Below are 27073 nucleotides of genomic sequence, written 5' to 3'. Positions count from 1 at the left end.
TTGACCTGGTGGTTGTTGGATTTCTCTCACGTCGCTTGCTAACTTGGTAGCAGAGACAGGCGTTTGGCTCGTGATGAAAATGCATCATACTACCGAAAAAGAAGGAACAAGTTACAGATATGTCTTCTGATCAGCTAAACCCACATTCTGAAGTTGCAGCTGGACTGATGGAATAAAATTATTGATATATAATCTTTTCGATTATATTAACCAGCGTTCAAACATCAACGAAATGACAAAGTAATGAGCTATGGTTAATGAACAATCACACAAATAAATGAAATGGAACAGTAACGCTTTAAAATTGTTCCCAAATGCCTAAAAACGTGCGCATGTTATACCGGTATCAGAGCAGCTCGTTACAACAACAGCTTTTTCCGTCATGAAATCCGTCACTGAGAATTTTAACGCAAGGTTAGTGTTTGTAAATGTCACATTAGGAATAAACATAATCTTCACTATTCACAACTTAAACTGCGTCACAACAGGACGTGTGTGTGAGAGAGAGCACATGTGTGTATGTGATTTTACGTGCGTTAAGTAAACTTAAAATAAAGCACTCTGTCTTCAGCCACAAGTGGCCCATCGAGACCATCCGACCACCGTGTCATCCTCAGCTGTGGGTGCAGGTAGGAGGGGCGTGTGGTCAGCACACCGCTCTCCCGGTCGTTGCGATGGTTTTCCTTGAACGGAGCCGCGACTGTTGAGTCGAGTAGCTCCTCAATCGGCATCAAAAGGCTGAGTGCACCCTAAAAATGGCAACAGCGCATGGCGGCCCGTATGGTCACCCACCCAAGTACCGGCCACGCCCGACAGCGCTTTACTCTGGTGATCTGACGGGAACCTGTGTATCCACTGCGGCAAGGCCGTTGCTCCAAACTTAAAATAAGTATCATGTAAAAATGATTAAAATATTTCATCACAATGTCAGGAAGTAATCAAAATTTTATAGAGCAAAATACATTATTAAACGGGAAATTTCATATCTTCATCGTGAGTAATTACCAGCTTGAGTCAAGAGACCTAACTATTGGGGTACAAATATTTTTTTGTGACTGAAGGTTATGTTTCTCATAATTTGTATGTATTCAGTGTAGTCAGTTCCTAATCGATTTATTACGATTAAATACATGAAAAATAATTAGTCTAATCTGTTTTTAATTTTAAAGTATTGAACTATACACACTGAGAGCCTTGCTGAAAACGACTGTATAATTGAACATACGAAGAACTTCAGAAAATCACCTGAAACCTTTTACTTATCATAATTACGTGACACCTTTGAACCAAGACGGACTCACTAAATGTGGGCATTATGTATATTGCGAGGAGTTGCTCTTTAAGACTACGAAAGATACTGCGGTATGACTCGACCCTGGGTTGCAGTCTCGGCTACTGTCTTTCGGACAAGGTTCTCCTACTCTGCGTACCCACAGCTTGCTTGTGGACTGCACATCAGTCTGAAGTTGGCACGGAGAAAGCAAACAACGAAACTTTTTCCACTTGTAACTTACTTTTTGAGTTTGTTTTCCCAACTTCGCCTATAACGGGAACGAAATCCGGGACAAAATTTCTGAACACTGTAGATGCAAGAGTGGCATAAAAGAGGCCGCAAAATAATGCTATGTGAGTATGGCACAATTTACTAGGATCAATTATCTTATAAACTTCTAGTTGTATATTAAGATAATGGTGAAATTACAGGAATATACCTTCTTCAGTATGCTTTTATTTCCACCTCCCAACTAACAAATTATATAAAATATAAAGATCATATGTAATCAATGCTGCAAGCGTCGCTACAAAATACTAGACATTACTTTATATTGTAATTTGCTAAGTAGGGGAAGGATAGTTGTTTTTGCTGACGCAGACTTACTGCATTTTTTTCCTTTGAGTCAAATCATTCGAATCAGTCAGCTGTAGTCAATTAAATTCAACAAGGTTAAATCATTAAATAATATCAGTACAATTATAATCAGAAATGCTGAATCTGCGGTCTAATGAATATGTTCGTGACAACTGAACATTTTTGCCAGGCCAATGTTGAAGCCTAGATCTTCCACATTTAGCGACCGGCTGCAGTTTTTAGGGATTAGTTTCCTGTTATCCTGCTTATCGCGTGGAGTAGCCTTAACCATTTCGAGTTGTTGCTCCTACAAGGAATCGTCTTAGTAAATCTTTGGTCTTCTTTTCTCCCTTTACATATTTTTCGTTTGCCTGGAGTAGCCTTACTGATTTTGAGTTTTTGATGCTGCAAGCAACCAACCGTCTTACTAAATTTGTTAACTTACTTTCGTCCTTTTACAATTTTTTTTCTTCCCTAAAATCGCCTTCAGCAACTAAAGTACTCTTTCTCATTTCCGTTATTGAGTCATTAACTGCTGATCTTTTTAAATACCTTAGTTTTTGTAGCTTACTTGAAACTTTCTTGAATGACGCATAAGGCAACTCATGCCTCTTACATTATTGTCTTTCTCTTTCCTCGCTTACGTTCGTGACGAGGACTTCTGAGTGGGCTATTTTGGTTACGTTCCCTCCTCAGGTAAATTTATGCCGCTGACTCTACACTTACCTGATAAATGTTCAGGAGGAATGTATGATTAATTTACATAAAAATCTTCTAGGATTGTCCATAACGGTGTTGCAAATCTTCCTTTTCATTGTGCTTTTTCATCAGATATGCCTTGCCATCTCAGTCAGTTTGCTCTCCGTATAATTTTTTTGTAATGTGACTTAATTTTACACTCTCTTAATGAGTTCTTAATAATATGTCTCTCGTCAGCACATCAAAGCATCCCAGACTCCTCAATTCAGTATCTTTCATTTCGTTGAAATTCTTCGATTTCCTTCTGTTATCAAGAACTTTTTAAAAACTGTTATTTCAACAGTCAACTTGAAACTGTAGCAACCAAATTTATTTATTAAACAAAACGGCATACAAAGATACTATGAGCTGCAGTTTCAGGATCTTAACATTGATTCACCCATTGATTTTAACTAGACTTCTTATGTATGCGATGCCAAAAATAAGTTACCCAATGTAATATTTTTATCCAACCTTGATGCTAATAAAGACCTTTTCGAAATACAACATATGTCGTCGTTTGTTTGATGTTTACTAAAAATATGTTAGACTTCTGTTCCAAGAATATTCCAAATGATTCGTTTCACAGTAGAACATCGTTCTTGTAGTAAAACTTGAAGAACGATGTATCATTATGTCCTTGGAAGAGATGATTGGCTCGTCTGCCATACAGCAATTTTAATTTAAGCATTTTTAAGGGAATGGGAATCTGTGTTTCACGGTGTACATTTTGATTTTGCTTTCACAGGTATTGAGGTCCACCCTGGCCAAGCATGGTTAACTACTGCACTTCTTCATGTTCATTCTGCTCTACGTCCTAGTGCCACAGGTTTGGAGAATTTTCCGCCACGTGATTTTCTGTGTTACAAGACGTTTATGGTCAGCAAATCAGAAATTATGTCTCATAGTGATACATCCTGTAATTTCTTTATTGAAAAACCATTGTGTGTAAGGATCCGTGGTAGCTGTAAATTGTCCAAAGATGGAAGAAATTGGCTGTGACCTATAATAGGGAACCAAACCAGGTATTTTCCTAAACTGAAAATGGGAAACCACAGAAACCCATTGTCAAGACTGTTGGTCGATGGATTCCAACCATTTCTCTACCAAATCCAGGGATTGCTACCTCAGTGCCTAAATTTCCAGATCTACCCCAGTCGGTGGAGAATTTGGAAGAAGGTGCTTGTTGTACATAGTTTCAAAAATAAAATGCATGATATTGCATGTTTTTCCTTTAAATGTGAATGTTCGGTCACTCAGTTATTGTAGTATTACATAAGCGTCAATACATTTTCTTGGGGGGAGGGCAAACAGGGTGCATTCAGCTCAGACGAATAATTGAAGCATCCCACTGAAGAAGTCTTTCAGAAACGAACGAACTGTAACTATACCCCTTCCTCTTTCCTCAAAGCCCTCCCCATAGTACCGTATCCGGACTAGTTGCCATAATCGAGTACCTCCCAGGTGGCCATACTGACCGACATTTTGCCATTTAGGCTGCTATTGATAGAATTTGAGCAATTGTTTTAAATAAATGCAACTATCACTGTTTGGGCAGTATTTTTATCTATCAGTTCGATTTTTGAACGACTCAGACAAATCCGAATGTATTTTTTTTGCACTGTATTGAATTTAACATTATTTCTGATGATGTTTACTGCTACGTTGCGGTATGAAATGCTAAATTATTCTAACTTCAGAGTTATACGACTCTCCAAATAACTCCAGTGCTAACATTACTGCTATAAATAGGTAATTAGGGTATTATAGCAGTATGTACATGTTCTTATTTTCCATAACGGTAATGGACGAATCAGAATCGGCTTGGCGAAAGTCAATATTGCTGTAGGCATATCAATAGTTTAAATCTGAGGATGGTGATGTTTACTATCGGTAATGCGTACCCCGTACTCGTGATTAAAAATCAAAATGTCTTTCAATTTCACTACACGGCAGCTAGGTCACTTGTAATTTCGTTTAGGTGACACGTAGGGGTCCAGCCCAGTGGACCTTACCCCTCCGCCCCACATTTGCTCCAGAAAATAATGTACAGTCTGTGCGTACTGCTGCTCAAATAGACTACTTGTGTGCTATATTGAACAGAATAGTAGCTTCACATGCAGGAAGTTCTGGGTACGAATCTTGTCAGGTACAGTAAATTCTCTTTACTTTCTAATCTTATCGAAATGATTTTGGTCATTTTTATTCAGTTAATCGATTTAGAAGTAATTTTTTATTTCTATTCCTTTGTCATATCATTTTAGCCATCATTATCAACTACTTCATTTGCGCTCATTTTTCTTGGTATCATTCTTTTTCTAATTGAAATTATTATTCAGGCGTCTTTATTTAATTTTATGTATTAATATCGACATAATTTCTTTTATTTTTATCACACTGTTTTTTTCATCCACATTACTGCTTTCACACTGTTTGCTTCTCATTTTGTTTGAATTTCATTATCCTTATAAACCCTTCTTTCATTTAAATCTTCATCTGCGTTATTTTTTCCATAGTGCAATATGTATTTAGTTTATGTTTCAAATGTCTGTATGACGATTACCATGCAAAAAAATTACACAACTGGTAAGACAAAAAAATGGTTCAAATGGCTCTGAGCACTATGGGACTTAACTGCTGTGGTCATCAGTCCCCTAAAACACAGAACTACTTAAACCTAACTAACCTAAGGACATCACACACATCCATGCCCGAGGCAGGATTCGAACCTGCGACCGTAGCGGTCACGCGGTTCCAGACTGTAGCGCCTAGAACTTCCGGCCGGATGGTAAGAAAAATACAGTATGTTCTTCACCTCAGTGCATAGTCAATTTAAATAGATCATATGGCCTTTTGTTTTTCGACTAATAGATCGGAATTTTCAAATAATTGAATTTTTGTATTACCTAAATATAATTAGATTCATATTCACAAAAAGAATGACATAAAGAAAAAATGAAACAAATGAAAAAGTTCATACGCTGATTGAAATAATGTCACAAAGAAAAGAAACAAAAAGATTATGTTTAAACCAATGAACCAAATAAAAATAATACCAAAATAATTTCGATAAAGTTTTAAAATTTAAAAAAAGATTCACTTGATGAGATTCGAACCATAACCTACAGCATCTGATGCTGCTTTCCTGTCCATTACACCACGCAACCAGACAAGGTAGTTCGACTATTTTTGCGTCCCTGAGCATTACACAAAATTCCGAATTTTTTTTCGTCAATTACAAACAAATGAGCGTCCACCAGGGTAAATGGCTGCAGTGAGTGATACCTGGGATTTGGTCCCAAAATGTCGATCCCATCGCTGGCAACATCCCCTCGTTGTATGGCTCTATGTCACAAGAGTTCTCTTTTTGATTAACGTGGCTATAATATGTGAGTAGGGAGACTCTTAAAGCGTGTTATATGTAAAATAACAGAGTTCGGAATGTACCTTCTTTGCTAATTTCAGGAATAGATTAGGAATACCAAGGGCTAAAAGCTTTAAATCAATATTTATGAAGTTATTACCGACTGCGATGATGGTTAAAGAGATCGCTGTACCAAGCAGAAATCTACAGGTACCAGTCTCTGTGTGCTGGCCCCTTTTTTAACCGGAGCCGAGGTTGGAATCTTCCTAGACGTCGGTCGTGGAACCTGAAGATGGCGTCAAAACCGCCGAAACTGGTAACCAAATAAAGTAACAGTTTGGAAATTAGATGGCTGAAAGGTGTTTGATTTGATATTCTGTACTGAGATAAGAGTTTTATGTTTAGATTTCAGCCAAAAAGAAGTTTCAGACACTGTAATCATGGCTCGCTGGGACAAATATACCACGTGAAGGCTGAAAAATCACTGTTTAATGTAGATCACATAGAAAAGGAATAAGCAAATAAATTGCTAAGGGTATAGATTGATTTCCCGGAAGTTCTAACAGATAAGTTGGGTGTAACGACTAACATATTGAAAGGCATGCTTTTATTTGAGTACATCTTTCCCTAGAGCATATCCTATCAAGTAGTATGTTAATTTATCATTTTCATATGCGATCTTTATCATTTTCTATTCGGACCATTGGCTTTTGAGAAGTGATCTGTGTGGTATGTGTTTTATTTAATCCTGGTTTTCCATTTATGATCAGCAGCCTCTATTTCATAAACACTCCCTGTCTGTTACTTTGGCTGTGGGCTAAAGCGAATTTCCTGCTCTCTCCAAGCTTAGAAATGGAGGGCCAAACCAAACCGTTGGAATCTGCTGGCCAATAGTAGGACGGTGTGTGTATGTGGGGGGGGATAGTACAACAAAAGGAGAGGTGGTGTACATGAGTTGGAGCAATTAGGTGGAACGATCTTTCTCACCAAACTCATTGGAGTTTGTTTCCATTGGTTGCTGGAAATTCGTGGTAGAAGCTTTGAAATCTGTGGAAAGCACCAGTCAATAAAAATGAGGGAACAAGGAATTCATAGGGTGCGCTTTTGACGCTAGCCGATTGGGCCGTAGTGCTGTACCCGGAAGATAGCTCTATGATTGATCGGGAAGTTCACTAAAAAAATCATTCACTCGCGGGTGTAAAGCGATCGTGGGAAGTTGAAGACGGGGCGAGTTACAGGCTGGACGCCTGAAGGTGGGGACACGCTGTGCAGCTGTTCAAGCAGGCAATGATGGTGAGTCGCAATGCAACTGCTTGTCGGTGTACCTTTAGAGCTCGTTAGCAGTCACAGTTCTTTGTACCAAACTCTTTCCGGAATGGTGAAGTCTTTGCTACGTGTGTTGTAAACTAAATTCTTTCCACCATCCTGTTTTGGGTTTAATTACTGTAATTAACATGGATTTTCCTCTCACTCTGCTCTTGTCTCGCGCAATTTTGCTAAAGAGATTTTAAGTTTATTACTCAGCGAATTTCTGAATATGAGTAGTTGCAACTTTGACTCTTGTTCTTTGCCCTCAGCAGTGCTTACCTGTATTGAAGCATGTTGTATCACTCACAAACTTATGAATTCCTTTCCCTTGTTCCCATAATGGTTACCCTAAACTCCTGCCCCCCCCCCCCCCCCCCACCCGTCCCATGCTGATCACCGTGTTTGTTAAGTTATTGTCAAGTCTCCATTGCGTAAGGGACAGTAGCATTTAAAACATAGTTCGTCATCCAGCGCAATTTCCTCCATATAAAATAAGAGTCGTAAATCCAAAAGTTTAAATTCAGTGCTTTACTTCAAGTCTCCCAGATCATTTTCAGATGTTTCGGGCAATAGATTTGGAAAAGTGTGTGTTCATCTCCATAAGTCCATATTGTGTTACTTTCTTCCGTTGCGTTAGGACGAAGAAGTATACTTTGCGTTTCAGGGTATAAATTCTTCCTACTTTAATTACTCATAATGTGACCATTGCACTTATGGGGTACGACACCGTCATCAGTGGATGAGATAAAAAGGATTGTAGGGGTAAGTAGTTAGATGGATTACCGTCCCATTTTTCGACCAGTAAGGTGTAAGTAGTGAGATGTATTACCGTCCCAATTTTCGACCAGTTCACGATCAGATCACTCTATTCCGCCACTCATAAAAAACACAGCCGGAACCTCATAATAGAGTATAAAATTTAGTATATGAAGTCTTCACGGGTTGTCAGACGAGTAGCATCGTCGTCTCGTAGAAACGTTTCGATAGAATGCGTCTCCATCATCTTCGCCTGAAGATGCTACTCGGATGACAACCCGTGAAGACTTCATACATGAAATTCCCCGAGAAAGCCTGCACTCACATATAAAATTTAGGTTCCTGTACGGCAGTCACCGTAGATACTGACACCTCCTAAGATGTGGAAACTGAGGAAAATAATTGATAAGCAGCTGGCCGAAGGGGTTAATTGGCCATCAATGCCCGAATATGCTTCTCCCTTTTTCCTAGTTTGTAAGCTTGCTGGAAAGGCGTGTCAGCCCATTATCGATTGCCGGCTGTTAAACCAGAAGTTTGTCATGGAGGCGTTCGCATAGCAGGCCTTGATTTAAACCATGGAGATCATCAGGTGCCTTTGGCTGAGAAATCTAAAGCACCGACAGCATTTAACACCGACTCAAGTTGTTTGAACAGAATAAGGCACCATTCGGCTGGCAACTTGTGCCACAATGTTGTTGGACTTTGTATTGGGCGATGTAGAATGAAACTGCGTCTGTAATTATCCTGGTGATGTTTTCATCTATAATCGAACTTCCGTAGAACATCTGAATCATACCTATCGAGTGTTAACTGTTTGCGTGACTCAGGCGTAATGGTGAAGCAAGCTAAAAGCGATTTAGTGCACAGCGAGATATCTTTGTCGGTCCACATTGTTTCAGCTAAAGTTATAAAGGTTCTTTCTGAACGTACAGAAGATATTCTCCGGTTCCCCCCATTAAAGGATAAAAAAAGGACCGCATGGGTCATTGGAATGTTCAACTTTTTCCGTAAGTTCGTGTCACATTTTGCACAGTTGTCTGTACTATTAAACCAATTAAGACGTAAGAGAGAACAGTTTAAGTGGACAGATAGTCAACAGGCCGGATTAAAAGGGTTAATACACCGTTAGTGTGCCAGTATTGATCTTTCCTGACTTTGAGCGGGAGATATTTTAGAAATGAGCGCTTCGAATTCTGGAGGCCTGTAGCTTATGCCCGAGGCTCTTGTCAGCACCCGTAAAGAAATATTCCTGATATCAGGCGGGGACTCTTGCCATAATGTTTAGATCGGGAAAGTTCCGTTTTTATTTGGGGCACGAAGTTTCAAATTGGAAACATACAAACAGGGTGCTGGGCGTCCTGGGATTTGTAGCATGTCAGCCTTGGAATTAAGGTTATTAGGTCTTTCGCAAAAGACACGGACCAACGACACAAACCAGAGTTTACTTATTAACTCCTTATATTTTTGTGATCGAACGTATACCAAAACTTTAAGAAGAATTCAAATAGCAAGCCATTGTACCCTGCCGCATTATTTAAGAAAGATATATTTCCAGATTGATGAAATTTTCTATTAGGTCTCGTTGTTTCCACTATGTCGTCTCACAGAATTTGCCTTTTACGTTATGCGAGATAACCAGACGTCTTACGTCATGTCACCGGCACAGCTCTGTGGAGATTTATTATGAAGTCTGCTGGCAGTGTAACTTGATGATAATGTTCTTTTGAACGACACCGGTGGTCACGTAATAAATTTGTATCAGTACACCTGCGGTTGTTTCAGATCAATTGTTAACAAGAATCAGCTGTGGAGCTCATAATGGACAAGAAAACGACTACGGTTACGGGCAGTGAATGAAGAAGATTTGTGTGTGAACAACATTCAGTTACTGTGATCACTTGTCTAGAGAGCAAGGGAGAAGAAGTCAGAAGCGATGTATGGATCATTTCAGACGGCGGGCGTCATTGCAGAGAGTTTACTGCTTGCGTGTGATGTCTCTGCCTCACCGTCAGGTGGTGGGGGTAGCGCCCACAGTCTCGAAGAGAGCAGACACGGACCATATCGTGGCAGTCAGTGTTCGTACAGGCAAGAGAGAATGATGGAACTCTGCTGGCTGATTGTTCAGTGATGGCCGAAAGATACTGTGGGCATCTCTGAGAGTGATCAAGTATGTTATCTGTTCTGGTAGCGAACTTGCGTTGACTTGTTGCAGTGTGGTCTTCATAACGCGAAGGGTGTTCGTTTACTGGCTTAAAGTTCGTGCCTGGGCTCGTGGCGCTTAGCGGAAGTAAACATTGTACTCCGCAGAGTTAGCGCTGCTTTGTCATCATGCTGTTATGTACCAGTGTCAGCCTGAAGATAGATGCAGCCCAAGGGAGGCTAGCAAGTCCTCTATTTTGATTTCACCATAGCTTCGTAATGGGTGGAGAACAAATCTGCTGGAGCCATTTAAGCTATGTTTCGTGGCCTGATTATTCGAAGGGAGCAGCTGTCATTGCAATATTATAAAAGTTTAACGTTTGCCCGTTCCAGGAGCATTTCAGTAGCACCTCTTGTAGCTCTTTTTTTAATAGTATGAGAAAACTATGTTAGGTTTAGCGTGAATAATATTGTTTAAAGGTTTTTCTCCTTTAATAAGTATTTTACTAAATGTTTATTCTCATTCTTAATATCTAGTTGGTGGAACGGATTCTCAGTATTCAAATAAGGTTGAAAAACTTCCTGGTCGTGCGTAAGTTGGTTCCTGCAAAACGGTAGTTCCTGTAAAGGTTTAAACAGTGTTGCTGCTATCTTTCTTGTGCCATTTTAGTTAAGTTGTTTTAAATTTCTTTGAAGTCTCTTTAAGGGTTTTATTTTTATTTGCAATAGAATTTTATTTTAATTTAAAAGGCTGACTAGTGTACTGGGGTGGATTTTATTTAGTGTCTTTCAGACTGTTCTGTTATAAGTTTTCTCCTCTGTTTTAGGAAACCGGTTGTTCTGAAATTACATTTCATGTTATGTGCCTGAGGGTGGCTACCATTGGCATAATGTTCCTATGAGGGCTGGTTGCGTCCCTTATTCTGTAATCAAGATGGATCAAAATTTAATTTCGTCATATGCCTGAATATTGTTTGATCGTTATTTGTAATGTGGCATTTGTAATTAAGTGCGGATTTGTTAAACTTATGAGAATCAGCTTTAAGGTTTAAAGTTTTTTGTAATGCTTTTGTTATTATAGGGTAATATTCTTCAGTAGATAGCAGCAACATTTGGGAGCAATGTTTCATTCCCTGTTGTGAATCTAGTGCTATATATTTGACATTTTCAACTTTTCTGTTCTCTTTTCCATAGACAAAGTAGATATCCATAATAGCACACAACCTATATGACGGAACGATACTGAATGCATTTAGGTTCATACGTCAAGAGAAATTAAGCGTGCCAATTATTTCGTTAAATCGCAGTGCTAGGATTTTAAACAGATATCCTGTAAGTACATATGTGAGTGGAAAGTTATTTCATCTTACGGTCTTTCCTTCTTATTGTGATAATATGGACAGCCTGCAACGAAATATGCTCCATATGAAGGTGTCCCGTGACGAATCATTATACAGAGACGTGATAATATGGACAGCCTGCAATGAAATCTACTCCATATGAAGGTGTCCCGTGACGAATCATTATACAGAGACTGACGCTTAGTTGATTTGACCAGCGTAAAAAAGCAGAAAAATTGTGTTAACTCTTTGAAAAAGACCCACTAGTTCCAAAACACAAGGAGCTTTGAGATATGAGTTACTTAGGTCTAAATTAACTGTAACACAGTAATTGCCTGAACTGAGATAGTTTTCTTTATGAGGGGTCGTGTATTTCACAGTCGCGTTCCACAATGTCGTCGATGCAAAAGTCTAACAGACAGCGTCTGATTAAAATACAGTGGCTTCACACATAAAAAGAACCACTAGGTGTTTGTTGGTGATCGGTAAAAATCCTTCCTCGAAACGTTATCTATAGAAACTGTAGATGGACCGAGAAGAGCATTGTTTTGCGCAGGAGAGACCTCACTTTCAATGTGTAACAGAAATTTTCTCTGCAGTCGATAAACACCATGGGATTTAATGATAGATGTATGCGTCATGTGACTCAGTGTAAGTTCTATCTTACTAAATTTTTTATATTTGCTTACGTATGCAGCAATGCAAATATAAAGAAATGTAATATAAATGTACTTATATCACTATGTTTATGTGTTTCTGTATAGTATAGGATAGTACTTCGTCCTATATAAAACTGATAGAAATCTTGACATTTTACTTTGTATGTGTGAAAATTGCGTTAAATTTTATATATGACAAACAGAAAGAAATTTCGGGATGAGATACTGAGGACACACTAGAAATAGCGAAACAATTTCATCCATTTTCTCCAGTCTTATAAAAGAGAACCACAAAATAGATGAAATAGAACGAGCAACGCAAATATTACACACAATACTGAAGGGAATTACTACGTAGAGGATGGAAGAAATAAAAACTTAGTATGCACTCATATAATTAGTCACAGAGTATATTAAACGAACAAGCTGATTTGAAACACGAACACAATATTGGAAGTTTCATTGACATATGAAATATAGCCAACGGGTAAACACACACAGCCAGTAACATTTTACAAGCAACGATACGATTAACAGCAAAAATCAAATCACTAATACATAGCAAACCATAGATTAATAAAACAAAACAAAATTTAACTATATCACATCGCTAGTGTTCTGTCAAATACAGCTGTTGAAAGTATAATAACTTGCAAAACAGTACAAGAAGGGTATAGTCAATAAACAAATCCTGTCTACAACAACATTAGCGATCGAGATATAACAGTATAGTGTCACAATCACCTATGTAAGACATAACAACCAAATCGTTAAAGTAGACAAAATAGGTCTATCGCAAACAATAAAGCACTAAATACTTCAAACATAGCAGCGATTGGGATTTCTCTACGTATAATGTCTCTACAAGACACATATAAAAATACACAGTTTTCCTTGTGTGAAAAGTTGGAAGATGTAACTTTTTTAAGAAAGGGACAGTACTGAGAAGAAGAAAGAGTTTTAGTGTTCAGAAACGGGTGATTGAAAGAGGTTGCCAGCGAACTACCATAGCAGCATTGTTGCAGTAAAGTATCAAAATTTTAAAACAGGCACGTTTCTGAAATTATCCGACGAAGAAATGCAGAAGACAAAATTTCAGGTACTTAAAATTCAGCAGAAGAACAACACAGTAGAGTAGATTATCAAGATAAAGAATCAAGACGTCAAAACTACAGGAAGGGATCAGTTGTCATCGCCATGCATCTACAGTGACTGAATACGAAATAATTAAAGGAATTATGTCTTCTGAGAGAGACAATGAAATTTTGAATTTCAACAATGGTATGGGATGTACTATGAAAATGACTCTTGTCGATCTCTCATATTTAAGGAGCTGGACAATGAACTGACTGATTAATGTTAAGACACCTAATGTGGTTTAAATAAAGTATATGTTCCACAAAACAACAAATATACACTGCAGAGCCAAAGAGACTAGTACACCTGCCTAATATCGTGTAGGGACCCCGAGAGCACGCAGAAGCTTTGTGTCGTGTAGTCATCAAGGTTACACAAGTCGGTCTTCAGCTCCGAAAGCCCGTGTCGATGAAGTTTCGTTGAATGATTCGCACGCTGACACTTGTTGTTGACCCGGCATTGAAATCTGCAGCTATTTGCGAAGGGTTGTAATTTCGTCACGTTGAATGATACTCTTCAGTCGTCGTTTGTCTCATTGTAGCAGGATATTTATCCGGCCGCAAAAGTGTCGGAGATTTGAAGTTTTACCGTATTCCTGATATTCACGGTACACTCGTGATATGGTCGTACGGGAAAATCACCCCTTCATCGCTACATTGGCGATGCTGTGTCTTATCACTCGTGCACCCACTATAACACCACGTTCAAAATCAATTAAATCTTGATAACCTACCATGGTAGCAGCAGTAACTGATCCAACAACTGCGCCAGACACTTTTTGTCTCATATAGGCGTTGCCGACCGCAGCGCCGTATTCTGTCCGTTTACATATATCTGTATAGGAATGCGCATGGCTGTAGCAGTTGCCGGCCGCTGTGGCCGAGTGGCTCTAGGCGCTTCAGTCCAGAACCCCGCGACTGCTACGGTCGCCTCGGGCATGGATGTGTGTGATGTCCTTAGATTAGTTAGGTTTAAGTAGTTCTAAGTTCTAGGGGACTGATGACCTCAGATGTTAAGTCCCACGGTGCTCACAAGGGGAAGGCCTCAGACACGGCCAACCGATTCGGCTCAAATTTGGCAGGTCGCTTGAGTACAACCTAAAACGAAGGAATCTAAGATATTTTGGGTCAACACCCCCGCAAATTTGAGAAAATCACCTCTAAAGGTTATGACGAGCAATCGACTCAAAATTGGAGGGATCGATAGATAATAGTAAATAGAACATTTTTTATAATCAGGTATGATGTCCGCAAACGCAAACTTTTCCAGAAACCGAGGAAAGAAACTTTTACAGATGCCGCCTCTGTACCCACATAGTATACCCTTACCGCCGACAGCGCCCTTAGCGCAACGGCTACAATAACTGGCTGGGAATCGGAAAACCCGGGTTCAAATCTCGTAGAAACCTAGCGGATTTTATTCTTGTCGTTTGTATTTTTCCACATCTCAATTGATAGAGATAGGAGGTTTAATAAGGTAACTAAATCAGTAAGGAATGATGATAATAATAAGGTAGTCCAACTAATTTCCCAAACCTCGTTAGTTAGTAAAGTATTAAACTTTTAAGCCTTGTCATATGAAAACAACTTCGAGTAAGAGTGCTACGAATTGCTCACGAGGGATTACAGATAGACAACCGCGCGTCGCTTGTTTACAGCGAGGCACGGGACAGAATGCACGTGGGAGAGTTATGTTGTCCCTGTTGCCTCTTCGTCATATCATAGTTGTGAACCTGCAAGAGTGAAGGTGTCCTGCACGAGCCTTGTAGAAGTGAATCTGAAAGAGTTGTTTTCCGTCATTAGGCTGCCGCGAACCTCTCGGATAGATGTAGTGATTTTTCCATCGCTAATGCACCGAATGAAATACGTCTTTGAATGAATACAGTATTCTTCCGTAAGTAACATATGACGAGGGTCAGCCGACGTGCACAGTAAAAGTAATACCGCGAAACTACACACCTATGTGCCAGCTGTGTGATGTTTATTTCTATCGCCAGGTTAAAAACTTTATTTCGAGGCTTCAGAGTTGCAGTGTGCTTCTGGAAACCCAGCGGGCATGGCACAACCCCACGGATGCAATAACTATTCACAGCATAATTCGTAACCAACTTTCAGCACCGATTATTCAGGCAATGATATCGCATGCGTGGTGCGCATCAAAATTAATTCCCGAAAAAGACATATTTTTAAATGTAAACCAAGTTTGTTTCCCGCCGACTCTTCGGAAGGAACAGTGTAGCTGTCGAAAGATTGCATTCATTACATGTTCTTGGTGCCGTGAGTATATTTGTTTCGAATGTTTGTATGACAAGTACCATCCATCTAGTTGTTCGAAGTAAAGTGAGGATACGTAACAGTGACTGGAAGAGCCAGTGTAAAGTGACCTGTAGCAATATTTTAGTTGTTTACTATCCCAAGAGGTTTGAGAAATTTATTTGCCTACCCTATTATTATCATTCCTTATTGATACAAACCTTATTAACCCTCCTATCCCTATCAATTGAGATATGGAAAAATACAAACGAAAAGAAGAACATCCGCTAGGTTTTTTTGAGATTCGAACCCGAGTTCTCCGATTGTCAGCCAGTTACCTTGGCCAGTTATTTTTTCTTTTTTTTGTCATAACATTCCACAGTAGTACATGATTTGCAACTGACATTTGCCGGCCGCGGTGGTCTAGCGGTTCTAGGCGCTCAGTCAGGAATCGCGCGACTGCTACGGTCGCAGGTTCGAATCCTGCCTCCGGCATGGATGTGTGTATTGTCCTTAGGTTAGTTAGGTTTAAGTAGTTCTAAGTTCTAGGGGACTGATGACCACAGATGTTAAGTCCCATAGTGCTCAGAGCCAGTCAACTGACATTTAAAAGTAATAAAACAAACTAGTCGGTGAACAGCGTGTACCATGTGGGTAGAGAAGCGGCAGTTGTAAAAGTTTCTTACCTCGATTTCTGGAAAAGTATGCTTTTTCGGACCCCATACCTGATGATGAAAGATGCTCTATTTACAATTATCTATCGATACCGCCAATTTTGTGTCGATTGCTCGTCATAACCTTTAGGGGTGATTTTCTCAAAAACGTGGGGGTGTTGACCCAAAATATTTTAGATTCCTTCGTTTTAGGTTGTACACAAGCGACCTGCCAAATTTGAGCCGAATCGGTTGGCCGTGTCTGAGGCCTTCCCCTTGTCAGAGCCATTTGAACCATATTTTGTAGCAGCTTCTTTGGCGCTTCAGTGTATCATTATGTGATCATACATACTTGTGTGTAAAAATACTGTTCGTATACCACTCCAGAACATCCCGATTCCAAACCCTTTCAAAAGGAGTTCAAAAGGATTGACAGTGAAATTTACACAATAAGATGGTGTACCACATTTTTACATTACTGCACAGTTTATCTTATCTCCTTCCTGTGGAACATACATAGAGTACAAGTATCTGTGGAGAGAGCATTATGTTCGGCACATGTCGTCAACATTTAGTTGGAATCGTCACCTAATCGCGGGACGATGTTGTTTTTTAAGGCCAATTGACATCGGGCGTCACGTCACGTCAAGGCATAGCATTCCAGAATGCATTTCAAATGATGGAATTCACGAAGGTCGTCAGCATACCTTCATGTTACCTCACGTCAAAGGTACTCTGGAAGAACTTTTTGGCGCGATCGTCGTCTGCTAACCACTTTTCGCCCGCTCCCTTCTTTTGTATTTGGCAATTTTTTGCTTTCATGTCTTCATAAACTCAATTTTTTAAATACTTGGTTTTCGTGGCAAATATTCCATGATGACTTGGATATTTTTTCCACTGAGTGTTCTTACACAAGCGAGATTAGCTATCTGAAAGCGAAAAATTACTTAAGTCCTACAGTAAGAGAACTGAGCTGATACCCGCAAAGTATGTAAATAAGAATTTAACTTAGCGAAGGAATTTCCCTTACATAATATGCTACAGAAGAATGCTGAAGATAAGGTGGGTAGATCACGTAACTAATGAGGAGGTATTGAATAGGATTGGGGAGAAGAGAAGTTTGTGGCACAACTTGACTAGAAGAAAGGATCGGTTGGTAGGACATGTTTTGAGGCATCAAGGGATCACAAATTTAGCATTGGAGGGCAGCGTGGAGGGTAAAAATCGTAGAGGGAGACCAAGAGATCAATACATTAAGCAGATTCAGAAGGATGTAAGTTGCAGTAGGTACTGGGAGATGAAGAAGCTTGCGCAGGATAGAGTAGCATGGAGAGCTGCATCAAACCAGTCCCAGGACTGAGGACCACAGCAACAACAACAACAATATTTTAAGTGAAGTCATCTTTAATGTAGGGGAAAAATAAAGCTGTTTATGATGTTATTAGTTACGTAAGAAAAAAAACAGAATGAATAAGGTAAAAAGGCTCAATTCATTCCTTTATATTTATTAATTGGCGAGTCTGTACGTATGTATTTTCCCTAGCAAATAAAAGTTAAATTTTTAAAATGTTGTTTTCACTTCTGGGAATTTTATCAAACAAACGTTATGAAGTTTGATTTGGCCATTAATGAACTTTCTCGTCGTTAGTTCCTTAGTTGCGAGAATACACTCTGACTTTTTGTATCACAGATAGTGACTCAAGCATCACTTTCGACGTACCGTACTGGGCTAATTGACATGACATAAAGTGACTTGACAGGCACTGAAAATACATCTGACCTGACGGCGCCGTGAGGTAATGACCGTTGATTTTGCTCTTCAAAGTTAAAAGCCCTGTTTATTCCACGTACCAAATGAAAATTATTATGATGCCTACAAAACGCCTATACCAAATCCACAGCGCCTGCAATGCAAATGTCTGTACTATCTATATAATGACATACAAAATTCGCACGGCATATTACGGGCAAATCTACGCCATCCCGACATCACGTGACCACGGTGGCAATGTATGTTGAAAACAAAATCTATTCGACGCATCTGAATGCTCACTCCAGAGATATTTCTATTCTATAGGATCACAGAACATCTGACACTTTGCAGCTCCAGTGATTATTAGCCGCAGCACAAGATATCTCTCAGGAGAGCCAGAAAGTGCGTTTCTATTGTGGCATCCATTATTTTCCTGATATCGTTGACTGTTTACATCGAAACAGGATATTATGTACCGACATTTACTAGGGAGTGACAACAGTTAATAACACTACAGTCTGAAGCAGTTTCGTTAAACTACGTAAATTCATATTTTTTTCTTCATCAATGGAACTGAACTGGACCGACACTATGCCTTACACTCCAGTAATAATCTTACGAGAGTCACTTCTTGTTACCTTTTCCATCTGCTCCAGTGATTTAATAATTCATAACTGCTTGTACATCCGTAATATTACACAAGAAAATCCATTCTAGTTACACCGATGCACAACCATTCAGCTGAAACCGAGAAGTAATAAACAAATAGTATTGTGATCTTGTGTTGAGTGGTACTTAAGTAAATAAATTAGTGAAATCAAAGTGAACTAGAAATTAGAATATAAATGAAAAACTTGGTTTAGTTTAGAGAGTTACATACTCGCAAACAGCGGGCCGAACAGCAGAACAGAAGAAACAATGACCATGAAGTCAGCAACTTCCACATAAGCGGGCGCTGTCGATTCAGCCGTCAGGGCATCGCCCGACCGGCTCACGTGTTTCTCAGTTGTCGTATGTGAGCAAAGGCCCTCGCCTACATCCCAAGAGCCAATGACCGACGTTAAGAAGATTCTTCGAGAAGCTTTTCAACGTGACAGAAGAGGCAATGACCGGCTCACGTGTTTCTCAGCCGTCACGTGTGATCAAAGGCCCTCGCCTACATTCCAAGAGCCAATGACCGACGTTAAGAAGATTCTTCGAGAAGCTTTTCAACGTGACAGACGAGGCAATGACCGTGAAGTCGTTCACCTCCAGTAAACTGAAGTGAATAAATACGCGAGACGCAGTGGGCCAGAGGGATGAAGTCAGATGAAGACGGAGACGGAGACGGAGACGAAGACGAGAGACGAAGGAAGAAAAGAAGAGTAGCAGTAGTTTTCAGTCAGTTTCGGTGCTGAAGACCGTCATGCAAGAAGAGTCTGCATCATGCACAGACGAACCAAGTCCGCCGCTGTAATGGAATAGCAAGCAGCACCGCGGCGCCAGAAGACAGAAGTTAAAAGGTATTTGAAGTCTGGTTTTTACATACCCGGGTGACTCGTGAGGACGGGAAGGAGACGGCCTCACCTCAGCAGTCACCTGTGAGCTGGGATGAAGACCTGACAGCCGAAGACTGGCAAGCGGGAGTCCGTGGTTCGAGTCCGGGACACTGGCCTTGCCCCGCCGCGCCGCTCCGCTGGTCGACGCACAACACACGCGGCCGCATAGAGAAGAGAAACACTGGGACGCGACACCCAAGATATCATCCGATGCACGATTTCGCTCGCAATAATTAAACGGGCCACCTCGCGCTGCGCTTCTCCAGTCAGCTGGGCGAGACTGCGACACGAGATACACACCGCTACGCGTAATCAGACGCCGCCGCCGCCGCCGCTGCCGCTGCCGCAGCAGAAGACTTCACAAACGACACAGCTGCCGCTCTCCGAACCAGAATATTCCGTAAGATACAGTTGTACAAATCTTCAATAAAAGTTATTCTTATGTAAAAATGATGTTTCATTCGACCTCATACCCGAGCCAAGGAAGAACCCAACCTGCCCACATGTTGTTAAGAGAGAAAAGTTAATTTATTTAATATTTTCACCCTGACAGAATGCTTTAGAATGCTCATCCTGACAATTGACTTGCATCGAAAGAGAAAACCCAGTTACATTTGATGTCAGAAGCCGTTTTAGTTGTTACATTTGGTGTCAGAGAAAAAACCCTTGGCTCAATATGAGGTGTGAATGACAGTCACAAAAGGTCCACAGTTAGTATTGTTTAATGTGTGAAAGGATAGAGGTTTGCATAGCAGTCGTAATATTTTCTTTATTTAGAAGTGTATTCTCTCTCATAATTTTAAGAGTTTGTCGAAAATATTTAAACATCTTTTGAATTCAGTGTGGTAAGATTGTGTAACTAATAGTTGTAAAATGATGACACGAAATCGTACAAAGTCAGAGTCTGCACCACAAGCGGTTTCTACTGAGGAAGCTATTCAGAGCTTAGTTAATCAGATAGCACAGCTTAAAAATGATAATAATATATTGTTTAAACAGTTGAGTGAGGTTAGGCAAACCAGTTCAATCCCTCCCACCCTAGATTCCTCAGCAGCAGCCTTAGTAACTCCTTTTTCAGGTAAACCTGGCGAGGACATAACAGCCTTTTTTGATGATTTAGTAGCAGCTGCAAAGTTAGGATCATGGTCAGATGAACAGCTCTTACAAATGACAAAGTTAAGATTGACAGGAGAGGCTAAAGCACACGTCTTATACCATGAAAAATTAAGGAATGCTCTAACATTTGAGGAATTGAAGAAAGGATTGCTTAAACGTTTTCAAAAACAGAACAGCTGTAGATTTTATAGGGAACAGTTAAACACTATCACTCAGAGGCAAAACGAGTCGTTAGAAAGTTTTGTAGATAGGATTAGAAAAGTTAATATTAACACCTATCAGTTGACAACTAGTGATGAAGCAAATACAGTTATTTTACGAGAGGCAGAAAACAGAGCTCTGGATACATTTTTACGTGGGTTACCTCTTGAAACGTCCCGTCGTGTCAGGGCAGAGTTTCCTAAAAATTTAGCAGAAGCTGTATCTGTGGCGACAGCTTTTGAAGAAATAGACATTGCCACCAGATACAAGGAGAAGCGAAATGTATTTTCAGCAGGAGTACGATGTTTTAGGTGTGATCGACAGGGACATATAGCAAAAAATTGCAGACAACCTAAATGCACTAATTGTCAAAGAATAGGTCACACATTCAAGGAATGCAGGTCTAAGAAAGTTTTTGGAAACAGGAATCTGTTAAACTCAAACGGGAATGTCGGAGCCGCCGCCAGGCGTTCCCAATAAAATTTCATGCCATTAAGGCGAATGTGAAGGCGGAATGCTGGTTATCTGCTACCATACAGGATAAAGAGGCAAGGATACTGGTGGATACAGGTGCAAACGTATCAATAGTAAGTAATGAATGTATTGGAGAAAAGAAATATGACCCTCCAAGGTATAGATTGAGTGGAGTAGGAGGAGGTACAGTGAAGTCATTAGGATGTACATCACTGATTTTCTATATTCACGGTGTACAATTTAAGGAAGATGTAGAAGTGGTAACAAAAGTAACTGACGGGTACGACGCGATCCTAGGACTGGATTTCCTGAATAAACATCACGCTAAAATCGACCTCAGACAGCAAACTGTAGAACTTAGCGGAATAGTGTTTCAGCTAGGTGACACCGCTGCAAAGGGCCCTCTGCCGCAAGATTTCCCCAACCGGAAGGCGAAATCAACTATACTGCGTGCAACGTCCTTGAAGGTTGATTCGCGGGATCAGATACCATCTGGCTCAGGAAAACTTTTCTGGATGACCGTTGACCCCGAAGTACCTACAGATACAGTGTGTCTAATAGAGCCTTTAGAGGAAAATGAGGAATTAGATGTATCACATTGTTTTGTACGTAGGAGTGTTTTACGGGTTCAAGACGTTGAGGGAGAAAGAAAAGTACCGGTACATATTGACAATTTCGGAGTGGAGGACAAAGAGTTGCATAAGGGAATATTAGTAGCTACAGTCAGTACTTTTGAAGAAGAAGATTTCATTTGGTCAGATATTAATGATGGTCAGAAACCAGACGCCTATAAAACCGCATTACGCCAGAAGATTGAGCATTTGAAAGGAAATGATAGAGACACGATAGAAGCAGTTTTAGTTGAGTTTCAAGATTTATTTAATGCAGAAGGTCCACTGCCAGCAACAGATATCACACAGCATAGGATCCCAACAGGAAATAGCCCTCCAGTTTATAGGAAGTCTTATAGAGTTGCGCATCACTTACAGCCAGTACTGGATGAATTTATAGAACAGCATCTAAAAGATGGAATTATAGAATATTCTGATTCGCCTTATAATTCAAATATCGTAATTATTCCAAAGAAGTCTCCCGACGGTACGAAACGATATAGGTTTTGTTGTGACTACAGACACCTTAACAAACAAACTATCTCAGATGTTTATCCTCTTCCAAACATTACAGATATCGTTGACAGTTTGGGTAACAGTAAATACTTTTCAACAATCGATCTACGTAGCGGATATCATCAATTGGAAGTTGCACCTGAAGATAGGCATAAAACAGCATTTTCTACCCCTGGAGGCCACTGGCAATTTAAAAGAATGCCTTTCGGTTTGAAAAATGCACCAGCAACTTTTCAAAGACTACTCGATGGAGTATTGCGAGGACTCAAAACTCAGCAATGTTGTGTATATCTCGACGATATTATTGTATTCTCCAGAGACATTAATGAACATGCTGTGCGTCTGCGTAATGTTTTTCAGAGACTTAGAAAAGCTAAATTAACATTAAATATGGAAAAATGTAGTTTTGCATTGACAGAGGTTACATACCTAGGGCATGTCATTAGTGAAAAAGGAATTAAAACAGATCCTCGATTAATTTCGGCAGTTAAGGACTTCCCAACACCACAACGCGTTAAGGAAGTACAAAGTTTCATTGGTCTCGCATCGTATTACCGAAAATATGTTCAAAATTTTGCTGAAATTGCCCGACCCTTAACCCAATTATTAAAAAAGGGTGCAAAATTTCATTGGTCTGAAGATTGTGAATCAGCATTTCAAACCCTTAAAGATAAGTTAACACACAGTCCAGTATTAGCCTACCCAGATTATAATAAAGAATTTATTTTATCCTGTGACGCAAGTGGTCATTCAGTAGGAGTTGTTTTGAGTCAGAATATTAATGGCGCGGAACACCCCATAGCCTACGCTTCGAGACAACTAACAACGGCAGAAAGAAATTATTCCACAACGGAGAAAGAATTGTTAAGTGTTATTTATGGTATCAAATACTTTAAATGCTACTTGTACGGTAGGAAATTCAAGGTCATTACAGACCACGCAGCTTTAAAATGGTTGCTTGGATTAAAGGATCCATCTAGTCGTCTTACCCGTTGGGCTCTATGTCTTTCCGAAATGGATTTCGAAGTTATCCATAAACCAGGCAAAAAACACACGAATGCAGATTGTCTAAGTCGGAAAATAGCACTTTTGGAAGCAACAGGCCGAGATACTGATGACTGGAGAAAGGCACAAGATGAGGATACAGAATGCAAAAAATTCGCAACTCAAAAACAATTTTGCTTTGAAGATGGTGTATTATGCCGTAAAACAAAACTTGGACCGCGAATTGTTGTTCCCCAACACCTTAGACAAGAAATAATGGCAGAGGCCCACGATCATATCCTTGCAGGACACGGTGGACAGCGGACAACCGAAAGACGTGTAGCAGAGCGATTTTGGTGGCAAACCAGAAAGCAGGATGTTGCGCAGTACGTTCGTAATTGCATTGCGTGCGCACAACGAGCAGAACTTTCTCGTTCAAAAATACCCTTACAGAGGCTCCCCGAGGCTTCATGTCCGTTTCAAATCTGCGGAATCGATCTCTACGGGCCATTTCATAAAACACCTGCTGGTAATAAGTATGTCCTTACAATTATAGATCACTTTTCACGCTATCTAGCTATGGTGAGTCTCCCAGATCAGCAAGCAAATACAGTTGCCCAAGCTTTAGTTAACAACTGGATACTTAAATTTGGCGTACCTGAAGCTATTATCACAGATCAGGGATCTAATTTTATGTCTGAGCTAATGAAACAGCAATGCCACTTATTAAAAATACGCAAATTACGCACAACTCCGTTACACCCTCAGTGCAACGGGCGCACAGAAAGAGTTCATCGGACAATTGGCAAGATGCTTAGTTATTATATTAATGAACAACATTCTAATTGGGATACGTATTTACCAATAATCGTGTCGGTATACAACGCCAAAACGCATGAAGCAACTGGCATGTCACCTTATGAAGTGGTCTATGGCAGAAAAATGCCGTCCCCTTTTGATGTACTCAGGCAGAAAAACGGAAAAGTCGGAGAAACAGTAAGAGATTTCAGTCGAATGATGAAGGATGTATGGAAAAAGGTTCAAAAATCTAATACAAAGGCTTTGGAACGACAGGAAAGATTAGGTAATACCCAAGCTAAATATCCAAATTACAAAATAGGTCAGTGGGTTATGGTTTCAACTCCTTATATTGCGAGAGGAAAAACGAAGAAATTTGTAACAAACTACAGAGGTCCTTACCAAATTATTGAGATCACGTCACCAGTCAACGTCAAACTGCAACTGCCCACCCGAACTACCATTGTCCATGCAAGTCGTTTAAAACCTTTTAAGGGCGCTCCAGAAGTAATTACTTCAAAAATAGTGTCTGTTTTTCCGAAGGGTGGAGGAAGTACCCGAAAAGGAAAAAGAGTGGCCACGCCAGCACAACATACAGACATGGCACCATACAATCTTCGACCAAGAGTACGAATGTCTTAGTGGAATCTTAGTAGACTGTAGTATACATATGTAAATAATTAATAAATGATAATGGTTTATTTTTTATGAAAGAAAAAGTGAACGTAGAAACAGGTAGATCTTGTAGTTAACAATGTATTCCTTCATTTCTTTGTTTTTGTTTTTACGAGATTGGTAGGTTCATAACCATGTTGTTTGCTTTTTTCAGAAAACGCCATTCAAGCATTTCCTACACAAAACCTGTCCTACCTCAATGACTCCCTTGACAGTTCCCTTCTGAAGTCATTAGATATGTTCATAAACTCACAGCAAGGCAAAATTGATGCCAATGTTATGATGCAACATGTCTTACAATTAAAAAGTGAACACAAAACTAAAATTATAATGCTAGGAACGGGTATATCTGGAACCTTTGTGTTGGTGTTTCTACTTTGTACAGTTTTCTTTTATCTAAGACGAAAAAATAAGCCAAATAATAATATACCACTTCATCAAATCCCTGTTACCTGGATACCACACTCTTAACTGGTGTACTTCAGTGGTTACTTTTCAGCACTAGTGTATTAATTTTGTTTATTGTACTTCATTCTTTATTAAACAGTTTCATGTTAAAATAAACAATACTGTAGAATAGATATTCTTGCATTAGTATAGGGTACATTAAACAGGTGTTGCTATGTTACTTTCTAAGTGAATAATCTATTTTTGTTTATTCATTGTCATAAAGATTTGTTACACTTATTACAACCATTTATGTGTGAACTATGTGATTTATGAGCGTACAGTGCTTTAGTAAAGTGATAAAGTATTTTCAACATACTTAATGTGAAGCGTGTGTAATCTTCTAAGTCGAGAGTTTTCATTGCTTATGTTAGTGCTTTTGCCGTGTGGAGAGTGGAGGAATGTTGAGTGGTAAATTCGAGGGCGAATTTCTCCGAAGGGTGGAGGAATGTTGAGTGGTACTTAAGTAAATAAATTAGTGAAATCAAAGTGAACTAGAAATTAGAATATAAATGAAAAACTTGGTTTAGTTTAGAGAGTTACATACTCGCAAACAGCGGGCCGAACAGCAGAACAGAAGAAACAATGACCATGAAGTCAGCAACTTCCACATAAGCGGGCGCTGTCGATTCAGCCGTCAGGGCATCGCCCGACCGGCTCACGTGTTTCTCAGTTGTCGTATGTGAGCAAAGGCCCTCGCCTACATCCCAAGAGCCAATGACCGACGTTAAGAAGATTCTTCGAGAAGCTTTTCAACGTGACAGAAGAGGCAATGACCGGCTCACGTGTTTCTCAGCCGTCACGTGTGATCAAAGGCCCTCGCCTACATTCCAAGAGCCAATGACCGACGTTAAGAAGATTCTTCGAGAAGCTTTTCAACGTGACAGACGAGGCAATGACCGTGAAGTCGTTCACCTCCAGTAAACTGAAGTGAATAAATACGCGAGACGCAGTGGGCCAGAGGGATGAAGTCAGATGAAGACGGAGACGGAGACGGAGACGAAGACGAGAGACGAAGGAAGAAAAGAAGAGTAGCAGTAGTTTTCAGTCAGTTTCGGTGCTGAAGACCGTCATGCAAGAAGAGTCTGCATCATGCACAGACGAACCAAGTCCGCCGCTGTAATGGAATAGCAAGCAGCACCGCGGCGCCAGAAGACAGAAGTTAAAAGGTATTTGAAGTCTGGTTTTTACATACCCGGGTGACTCGTGAGGACGGGAAGGAGACGGCCTCACCTCAGCAGTCACCTGTGAGCTGGGATGAAGACCTGACAGCCGAAGACTGGCAAGCGGGAGTCCGTGGTTCGAGTCCGGGACACTGGCCTTGCCCCGCCGCGCCGCTCCGCTGGTCGACGCACAACACACGCGGCCGCATAGAGAAGAGAAACACTGGGACGCGACACCCAAGATATCATCCGATGCACGATTTCGCTCGCAATAATTAAACGGGCCACCTCGCGCTGCGCTTCTCCAGTCAGCTGGGCGAGACTGCGACACGAGATACACACCGCTACGCGTAATCAGACGCCGCCGCCGCCGCCGCTGCCGCTGCCGCAGCAGAAGACTTCACAAACGACACAGCTGCCGCTCTCCGAACCAGAATATTCCGTAAGATACAGTTGTACAAATCTTCAATAAAAGTTATTCTTATGTAAAAATGATGTTTCATTCGACCTCATACCCGAGCCAAGGAAGAACCCAACCTGCCCACATGTTGTTAAGAGAGAAAAGTTAATTTATTTAATATTTTCACCCTGACAGAATGCTT

The sequence above is a fragment of the Schistocerca nitens genome, chromosome 1, assembly GCF_023898315.1.
Source record: "Schistocerca nitens isolate TAMUIC-IGC-003100 chromosome 1, iqSchNite1.1, whole genome shotgun sequence".
Lineage (NCBI taxonomy): Eukaryota > Metazoa > Arthropoda > Insecta > Orthoptera > Acrididae > Schistocerca > Schistocerca nitens.
The sequence above is the reverse complement of the archived record's forward strand: the minus strand, read 5'-3'. Positions refer to the sequence as shown.